This window comes from Pinus tabuliformis, chromosome X, assembly GCF_031772625.1.
Source record: "Pinus tabuliformis cultivar Carrire ecotype Pingquan chromosome X, CPIR1, whole genome shotgun sequence".
Lineage (NCBI taxonomy): Eukaryota > Viridiplantae > Streptophyta > Pinopsida > Pinales > Pinaceae > Pinus > Pinus tabuliformis.
Genome location: NC_142308.1, coordinates 1,738,768,649 through 1,738,779,871, shown reverse-complemented (window position 1 = coordinate 1,738,779,871; position 11,223 = coordinate 1,738,768,649).

Here is an 11,223-nt window from a genome sequence, read left to right as displayed (position 1 = left end):
GAGCACCTCGCTTTCTATTAATCAAGAATGAAGAAGATGGTAACAAATAATTATCATGGATGGGATTTTGTTGTAATTGTAGTCCATTTCCTTCTTTATGCAATAATGATAGTGATGATGATAGTTAAACAATTGAATTTGCACTCATGGGTAAGTAGTCTAAAGAGAAAATTGATTCAAAAATGATGCCTCTAGATGCATTAGACCAAGGCATAATGATCAATGCAGATGTGCTTATGCTAAGAAAAGATAACTATCACCAATGGAAAGAAAAGATGAAGTGTAATCTAATGAAATTTGATTTTTGGTATCTAATATGCAATGGCTACACCAAGATTCCTCCATCAGATGATGAAGTGCAAAAGAATAGTAAGGAATTGAGTGACATATTTTATAGCATACCTGATTCAATATTAAAGAAGGTTATTCCTTTTTCCACTACAAAGCAAGTGTGGGATAAGCTACAAGCAATTCATGAAGAAATCCTAAAGGAAGATTTCTCACTAAAGGAACTACCAGGTAATCCTATATCTAACAATGTGTCAACAAATGAACATGATAACAAAACAACATTTTTTATGTCAAATGGAGTTGTTGAGTTAGAAGAAGACAGGATATGAGAATTTTTTTATCTTAGAACAAAACTTTATCTTTCTTTGAAAAATATTGTTAATATTAAAGATAAGTTGCAGCCATATGATAACAAGGATCATATTAAATCAGTGAATGTTGTCGTGGAATCTAAATAATATTGTTAAGGTCTTGAAGCTGATATTGTCTCTCTAAGAGAAGATCTTGAAAAATCAAATAATCGGAATGAAGAACTACTTCTAGCATTTGAAGAACAAGAAAATGGGCTAACAGATGAGATTCTTAAATTAAAGGAGCGAGTGGAAGAACGAAGAAGGGTTGAAGAACATATGAAGAAGTGGTATCTAGAAAAGGAAAAGCAATATCAAAGAATGGAGATTGAGGTAAACATCATAAAAGGTAATTTAGAAGAAAAAGAAAAACATTTGATATTTCAAGATAGTACTAAGATTTTGGATAATATTCTTAGTAGTCAAAGGTCTCCCTCCATCAAATATGGTCTTGGTTTTCATGAAACTGTTGAAGGAGAATTTAGTTCACAAGATGAGGCACGAAATTTAAAGGGTAACAATGCAAAACCTAAAAGAAGAAAAAGAAAAGCATTTGAGATTTCAAGATAGTACTAAGATTTTGGATAATATTCTTAGTAGTCAAAGGTCTCCCTCCATCAAATATGGTCTTGGTGTTCATGAAACTGTTGAAGGAGAATTTAGTTCACAAGATGAGGCACAAAATTTAAAGGGTAACAATGCAAAACCTAAAATGATCAACAAAGAGATAATAATTCAACCTAATCAACAACCAAGGAAAGTGAATCTTCAAAGAAAATCATTTACTCCGAACTATATAAATGTTAATCAATTCTCTCCTCTAATCAATAATGGTGAATGTTTTATATGTCATAATCATGGAAGGTTGCAGCTAATTGCAGAAGTAGATTCCTTCAATCACAAGAAAATAACCGCTCCACAAAAATATCATCGACTTCCAGGTACTCAGGCTTCTTTAAAGGATATCATTTTTATTGCAATATATTTCATCACAAAGCCATTGATTGCAATAGAAGGAATAAGAAACAAAAATATTATGATTCCTCTGCTCATATAAGATGTTATGATTATAACAAGTTTGGGCATACAGCAAAAGAATGCGGGAACAAATCTATGGATTGCCTCAAATAACATGGCAAGCAACTAGATAAGAATATTGATATTGTGGATAATCCGGGTCATATTTTTCCAAAGAATATTGATGTCAGAAGACCTAAAAAAGATGGATCCACCAACATTTCTCATAATAAGCAGAAAGAAATGTTGAAAGTGCAACAAGATGATGGAGCTTAGTGGAAAGGAGTCACCTTCACTAAGTGGGCCCATAGGCTATTTTTGGCGCAAAGTCTATTTTTAGACATATGGGCAGGTTTCTATTTTTAGACTGCCAGGCTAAAAATAGAAAAGTCAAATATTATTGTCTCATAATAATATTTAGACTATAAACATTATCTTATCCTCTTGGAGCACTTCAGTTTGAGCTAAAGATGTGGCACATGCAGCTGTCAGAAGGAAATACGCTTTCTTTGTGGGTCAGTTGAGCTATTGCATGCAGGACATCAGTTAGAACTCATATGGTTGAGTTTGGTGGAGTTGATTGTGGAGTTGATGGAGTTGTGTTTAGTTTGACTCGGTTGAACTAGTTGTATTTTAGTCTAACTAAAGAATACTCTAGTGATGAGTTGTGTGAATTAAATATTAATTAATTCACTAATTATTAACTCATAAAGAAACTGAAGAATACATCAATTAACTCAGTGCATGTACAGTTCAGTGGAGACAGGTGTTAGAGGTTGAGATTGCTATCAATTGTGACTATAATTGTGCATGAGATTTTGCACATGCATGGATTGAGTATTGCCAATGAGGATTACGTGGTTCAGCCAAGGAGATACGAGTTTGCTTCAGCCATTCATCATCATTCTCATGTAGGATTGCACAGTGGAGGCAGGCAAGCAGCAGAGGAGATTTGAACCTGTGATTGATTCAGATCTGAGCTAGTTTGTGTGTAACAGGTGGAGATAGTACTGAGTACTTGTGAGGAGTATTGTACTATGTTTTGTTACATGTTCTCAATCAATATAATATATAGATATTGTGGGGTTTTCAGCTGTATGCTTTCCCCGGATTACATACTGTGTTAATGTGCGCATGCGATTGATGTTTCATTGTTTTTAATGTTGCTAAATTGATGATCAACGTAGAGGAGGTTATGTATTATGCATGTATTCTGCAATAGTGTATAATCAGGATAATATCTGTGAATAAGTGTCATATTATTCAAAATTTCTACATTGTATCAGAGCTAGATGATTTGTAGAAAAAATTTCTACATGGTACCGGAGCAGAGTTGATCATCAGATCTATTATTGAGAAAGTGATTACATTTTATTTCTTTAGGCAGAGTATGTAATCGGGCTAGGTAGCCTCTGGATTCATCCTTCTTTTAGAAGGTGAGATATCCGATAAAAGCCCATACAGTCAATCTCTGTACGAGAAATACTTTGTTCTCACGAATTTTAGATCAGAAGCGGTTGAGTTTTGAGCTAGTGGAATTAGAATTTGCAGCAGTGTTTTCTTGGTGTCAACGTTGCAATGTCTTTCAACGGATTGCGATTGGAGTATGATCTTGAGGGCAGCTCGAATTATATTGCATGGAAAGACAGGATGGAGGTGGTGTTAGATGACAATGGGTTGAAGGAGTTCATAGAGGTTGAGGTCCCAAAACCTACTGATGCTGCTGAAGCTGTGGTTTGGCAAAAGAAGATAGCAAAGTGTCAAAGGATTCTGTTGGAGGGCGTGAAGGATCACATTGTGTCCAGCCTGCATGGAAAGGCTTCTCCATACTTGATGTGGAAAGCATTGACAGATCTATTCCAAAGCAAGAGCGACCAAAGGAAGTTGGCACTCAAGGATAAACTTAGAAACATTAAGTGTGAGAATGGAGACAATATGCCCAGGTATCTCGCGAAGTTCACCTAGTGCTGGGATGAGCTGGGAAGTGTGGGGGTGACTGTCGATGATGAGGACTTGGTGAGCTTGGCTCTCCTTGGTCTTCCGAAGAGTTGGCATCCCTATCAGGACTCTGTCAATGGTTGGGATAAATTGCCAGGATGGGAGAGACTTTGGTCGGATCTTGTGCAAGAGGAGATCAGACGGAGCACCAGAGACAGTTCTTCATCCATGCATGATGAGGAGAATTATGCCTTAGCGAGTAAGGTGAAGAAGGGGAAGGATAAGGGTCCTCTTTCCGAATCCAGTTCTTCCAATGATGGGAAGAAGGTTGACAAGTCGAAGGTGAGATGCTTTCGTTGTCATGAGTTGGGCCATTATGCTACTAATTGCCCAAAGAAGAAATCTAAGAAGGGATCTGGGGAAGGATCTGAAGGTGAGGCACTTGCTTCACATTTTGAGTTGGACTTCACACTCTTCGCATGCATGGTTTCATCCATGGTGGGAAGTGGTTGGTTTCTTGATAGTGGAGCTTCTTTCCACATGACCAGTGACAAGAGTCTGTTCAGTACTTTGGAGGAGAAAGATCTTCATATACTCATAGCGATGGGGAATGATGAGAAGTATAGTGTCTCAGGTGTAGGCACGGTTATTTTTCAGAGGGAGCATGGAGTTCGCCTTACCTTGACCGATGTCAAGTATGTACCAAGACTGAAGAGAAACTTGGTGTCGATCGCGATGCTGGAAGACAAAGGCTATGATGTAGTCTTCAATAAGGGAAAGGTTTTCCTTAGACACATCATCACTAGATAGGTGAAGCAGATTGGTTCACGGGTCAAGAACCTGTATGCTCTTGAGGTTCAAGATGCATGCAAAGCCTTGAGTAGCGAGGCAACTGATGGAGACTTGGTGGTTGAGAGGGAGCGTATATTACCTTTCAACATGCAGAGCCAGAAGAAGTCTCAGACGATTGTGGAGGAGCCACGATTGGAGTAGCAGCTTCAGGAGGTTGTGGAGCAGCCACAACAAGGGAAGCTGAAAGGAGATCGAGTAGAGACATCTACTCATGCAAAGACCTCCAGTAGGGGGAAACTTCGTGCCAGGTGGGCTGAGGGATCACATGCAGCCATACCTCCAGGTAGGAGGTGGGGCGATATAGAGTGATCGTCCCAAGGAGGAGGGGCAGGATCCTTGAGGTACCCAGCCTCTTGGACGAGACCTTGCTACGGGAGCCCCTATGTGGAGTAGCAGGAACTAACTGATTGGGTAGAGATAGATGTGGATGGAGCAGCAGAGAGAGCGACTTTGTAGGGAATCCCAAGACAACACATAGCTAGCAGGCTGCAGCAATGCGAGAGGCACAAGTGTTTTGCACAGTGTTAGGTGGCACAGAGAAGTGTGCAATGGTGCAAGATGCATGGAGATGTTGCAGCAGTGCAGATGTTATAGAGGGAGCACTTGTCAACAGCAGGTAGAGCTTCAGCATCAGAGTATGTTCCTAGCCCAACAGAGTGGTCAGCTGGGAGTGTTTTTGTTCCAAGTGTTGTTGGAGCAAGTGGACCGGGCAAATGTGTTGCATGCAGAACATTCCAGAGTTGCAGGATAGGGGTTGTAGATAATCCATATCTTGTTGAGAGGGAGTGTTGAAAATACAACAAGATGATGGAGCTTAGTGGAAAGGAGTCGCCTTCACTAAGTGGGCCCGCAGACTATTTTTGGCGCAAAGTCTATTTTTAGACTATGTCTATTTTTAGACATATGGATCATGGTCTATGAGTTGCAGGATGCTATTTGTGGATGATTGGTCATGTCGGTAAAAATAGATGGACTTCTATTTTTAGACATATGGGCAGGTTTCTATTTTTAGACTGTCAGGCTAAAAATAGAAAAGTCAAATATTACTGTCTCATAATAATATTTGGACTATAAACATTATCTTATCCTCTTGGAGCACTTTAGTTTAAGCTACAGATGTGGCACATGTAGCTGTCAGAAGGAAATACGCTTTCTTTGTGAGTCATTTGAGCTATTGCATGCAGGACATCAGTTAGAACTCATGTGGTTGAGTTTGGTGGAGTTGATTGTGGAGTTGATGGAGTTGTGTTCAGTTTGACTTGGTTGAACTAGTTGTATTTTAGTCTAACTAAAGAATACTCTAGTGATGAGTTGTGTGAATTAAATATTAATTAATTCACTAATTATTAACTCATAAAGCAACTGAAGGATACATCATTTAACTCAGTGCATGTACAGTTCAGTGGAGACAGGTGTTAGAGGTTGAGATTGCTATCAGTTGTGACTATAGTTGTGCATGAGATTTTGCACATGCATGGATTGAGTATTGCCAATGAGGATTGCGTGGTTCAGCCAAGGAAATACGAGTTTTCTTCAGCCATTCATCATCATTCTCATGCAGGATTGTGCAGTGGAGGCAAGCAAGCAAAGGAGGAGATTTGAACCTGTGATTGATTCAGATCTGAGCTAGTTTGTGTGTAACAGGTGGAGATAGTACTGAGTACTTGTGAGGAGTATTGTACTATGTATTGTTACATGTTCTCAATCAATATAATATATAGATAGTGTGGGGTTTTCAGCTGTATGCTTTCCCCAGGTTACATACTATGTTAATGTGTGCATGCGATTGATGTTTCATTGTTTTTAATGCTGCTAAATTGATGATCAACATAGAGGAGGTTGTGTATTATGCATGTATTCCACAATAGTGTATAATCAGGATAATCTCTGTGAATAAGTGTCATATTATTCAAAATTTCTACAAGAAAATAATAGATAAGTTGTGGTATTACTCTCCACTCAATTGAAGAAGATGATGAATAGTACATAGATAGTGGATGCTCTCATCACATGATTGGAGATAAGAGTAAGATGGAGTCTCTCATGAAAAACCAATATGGTAAGGTTATTCTTGGAAATAATGCTCTAGCAAATGTCTTGGGAAAGGGTAGAGTGAGAATTAATAAACATAGAGTAGAAATTGATACTTTATTAGTTCCAGGGCTAAAGCATAATATTCTATGTGTAGGTTAAACAGTAGATAAAGGAAATATAATTGTTTTTATGTCAACCAAGTGCAAGGTTATGGATGAAGAAACTGAAAAAGTCATAACAAGAAGATATAGAAACCCAGAAAAATTATATGTGCTTGAAGAATAGAATTCTTACAGATATGAGGAGGATTCAGACTCAGAGTAAAAGAAGATGGTGCCCATTGTAGTCCATTATTCTTAAAATAATATTTCTAACAATGACTGCAGAAGTGATATGAGGTACATGACCTCATGAGAACAGAAGATAATTATCAGGTCCTCATGATAAGTGGAATATAATCTCAGGGGGGATATACATGTTTTGTCTTAATGATGATTCCATGATTTTTTTGATATTCATGTTACTTATATTACTGACAGTTCATCTGGTGTAGTGACAGTGAACAAGTACATACAATACAAGCTCAGGGGGAGCTAAAGTTGTAAAATATCAGTAGTTTACTTTATGTATACGTATCCTATGAAGACAAGTCACGTATATACGTGATTTATGCTCTGAACAGTCACGTATGTTTGATTATGGTGAAGAAACGGTGGGACAAACTCAGGAAAAAGCTCTGATATGCTTCAGACAATTATTATTTGGCTTTCCTATTCTAATGATTGATGGTTACAATCTGTTAATGCTACTTAGAAGTGGTTTTGAATTTTATAATTTTTTATGCCTTGATGAATAATTGATTTATGAATATACTTTGATGCCCTTACTAATATATGAGATGATATGATCAGATCTGATAGTGAACATCCAGCATAGGTTGAGGGGGGGAATTTGCTATGCTTCTAATAATGCATTGTTGGCATTATGTTTTGCTCTAGGATTCCTTGGTACATAATGATGCTTATCAATGGTGATGTTGCTCATGTTGCTTAAGTTCTTGAATGATGGTGCATGAATTTATAATTATGGTTGATGATTATCAGATGTGGGATGATAGAAAAGTCTCTACTGATGATATAATTGAGGATTGTTGTTGTTCTTTATGGAAAGAACATGTAGATCTTGTTATGATTATTTGATGATAATGTTTCTATCATGGATGAAGCCTATGGGATGAGTGATTGATAATGGTGTCTACTTGAGTTGCATATTGGTGAAATAGTTTTTAATGTATAAAGAAAATGGGTGAAGAGAATGATGTTACTGCAGGTTTTATGAAGACATCTGCTAAATGATACTTTAGACATGGCATCCCTAGTCACATATTGATGATGTTAAGGAATGATACTACTTTTCCCCATCTTACTTGATGATGATATGCTTGGTTTTCAAATATGTTGGTTGATGCATGAAAATATATGTTCCTTTGATGAACATTGAATTGAGGTTATTCCTACTAAGGGAAAGAGCAAGTTGGCCTTGATGAGTTCAAGAGGATGAGTTGATAATAGATCTATATTGAAAAACTAATGTTGCATATTTGGTCACAAGATTGATGATATGTCTCATCTTGAAAATTAATGATGAAAATGTGCATCTTGGTGTTCATGTTGCTGCTAACAAATGATTATGGTGCAGATCCTACATAGTATATGATGGTTGCTAAATACTATGTTGGTCTTTGTTCCCTCACTATAGAGGTATTTGATCATGGTTATAAATGTCATATATGTCTCTTGATGTAAAGTTCATGTAAAGACCTATGATGTAATTGTAATATTCAATCATGGTTGAACTATTGAGGTCAAAATAATTATGAATGTAATCTCATTTTGGGTGGTTGATGTAATAATGAAGTCAAATATGTAACCCCACTATGTTTGGGTGATTGATGTAAGTTTGTGTCCTTGGTGATAAGAAAATTCATATTCAGTTGAGTCATAGACACATGTACTTCATTGCACATTCTTCAGAAGTTCCAACATGTGCTCAAGGGGAGCATGGTCAATATTCAGTATACATCCTCAATATATCATATCTACAATTCTCATGTTAACAAAGGGAGAGAACCCTTCATTCAGCATTGGTCATCCCTATTCCCTTGATGTCAAAGGGGAAGAGTAACTAGGTGTTTGAAAAGCTTGGTGCTTAGCTTGATGTGTTTTATAGGTATTTACAGGTTGTGGTGACCTAACACCAAAGTGGTTTCCATTAATTCCAAAGGGGGAGATTGTTGCCATTATGACTAATGTGTTATCCTTGATGGCAACCTACTTGATGGGTTGTCTTTTGATGGAAACCTACTTAATGAGGATGAAAACAGAATGTGTCTACATGTGATTAAGAGTTTGGTCAAAGGCATAGTAGTGCAGAGATAGAGGAATGATAAAGATGAATTTTGAATAAATATATGTCGTTTATGTGAATAAAATCCACGTACATAAGTGGGTATGGAGAATGAAAAGAACGTATTGTTTCCAAACCATGGTATTCTAAATACCAAGGATCTTTACCATGGTATTGACCCATAGTATTGAGCCAAACAACATATATTTGATCCCATCAAAATAATAGCATCAACATTAGTTTGGTTTTGACCTATGGTATTGGATAAGGGCTAAGTTATATAAGGATATGAAGATCAAAGTAATAGGGTATGCAAGTGATGAATATTTCATGAATGTCTAGATTTGAAGCAAGTGTGCATGTAATGGGCTATTAATGATTAGTTTGATCTAAAACTAAGTATGCACCCAGGAATTTGATGATGCGTCAAATCAAATCAATCTAAAATCACTATATTGATGTTAGATTGATTAGATCTATAATATTTATGTCTGACACATGTTTTGATATATATGTCGAGAGATGGGTTTGTTCTGATGATCTGATGTGTAGCAAAGCTATAAGTCAGAAATTTCAGATCTGTATGCAGGTTTGATAATCTGAAAGGTGCATACACATGCGGTTTTAATGTTGGTGAGTTGTGTATCTATTCAGATATGTATGCGGGTTTGATTCTTGGAAAGAGCGTATACACATGGAAGTGTTTTGAGGAAAACTTGTATATAAGCTAGGGTTTTTGCTAAAATAGATGTCTGACTAGTCTAATCAGTCTTCATGTGTTTTTTGTATGTCAATGAAGTCTTACTTGATGATGTGGGTTTAACAGTGATGATTGAAGTTGAATTGATTGATTGAAGAATGATGATGCTTCTAGTTGTATGTGATTGAAGATTAGTTATGGTTCTCTGATTATTTTAGAATGATTCAGTGGTTATGTGTGTGACTCAGAATTTATTTCAGAATGACGGTGACTTAGTTTCAGGGTTCAATTTTTTCAGATATGTACATGGGTATGCTTCAATTAATTCATGTATACAACAGATTTTGTTAAATTAAAGTAGCATATATATTCTGACATTTTATTGATCAGAGTTTTCAGTTGGTTCAATAAGTTGATGCAGTGTTTTGGTATTCTGGTTAAAGTGATCTAACTGTTTTGGGTGTTTGAGAAAAAGATGATTGATTTGGGTCTTATTTGGTTCAGTGATTTTTTGATTGAGTTGGTTTAATGATTGATTTATTTGTTACAACGATCAGTTTCAGTTTTGATATTGGGCTTAAATGATGGTAGTGAGTCCAGTCTGAAAATTTGATGAAAAGTGGCCTACAAGTTGTGATGTTTTGTAATAGGTGGATCTAATGTGAAAAATTATGAAACATGTTCCATGGAGGTGTTGAGGGTTCGAGCCTTCATTGAAGAAGTCGAAGCTTCCTTCCATTGGTAGTTGGTAAATGAAATCAGGGGGTTGGAGCTCCCTTCCCACAAGCGCCAATAAACAAGATCAAGGGGTTGGAGCTCCCTTCCAGTGGGTTTAGGAGAATGAGAGAAGGTTGTAGCCTTCTGTAGGTGGGTCTCTACATGCTAGTATAAGTCTATGCTAGTACAAGATTGTAAGAAGATTTTCTTAATAATAAAAAGAAGATAGGGATGATAACAACAATGGTTTTCTCCCACATTGGGTTTCCACCTTAAAATCATGGTGTTCATATGTGTTTCTTATGTGTGATGATTTATTATGTTCTTACTACACATGGTTATTGTATATCTAATGTTTATTAAGTACTATTATACTAGTTCAAGATAAAATTGATTAAAACTAAGTTGACTAGATATACGCTAGTTGTCTGCATTAAAGTTGCATGCATACGCAAGTTTCTTTCAGTAAAGTCATGTACAGTAATATGAGTAACAAAACAAAAGCTTAAGTGAGTTTTGAATATTGATTTACCCCACCGCCCCCACCCTCCCCCCCACATTATTTTCCCAATGCATCAGGTAGATGGTTTGGCTCTGCAACTATTAAAACACATCCTTATATTCCTCATCTTATGTATATGCTTATATGTCTCCTATATTGAGTGGATTCTGTGCTCTAAGCTCATCATGTATGGCCTTATATTTTTCATGTGAATTTTGCAACCTCTCCATATATACTAAAGCCCAAATAGGAGTTAAATTCCTATCAAGGTGTAAACCTTTCCTCAAGTTTTACAACCAAAAAGACGTTTTCATTTTGAGAGATTTGATCCCGATTGGTACTTGGTAGATCCAGAGTTAATATGGATTTACATTGGTCTATATTATGTTGGTTTATTTGTACTTTTGTGTTAAACA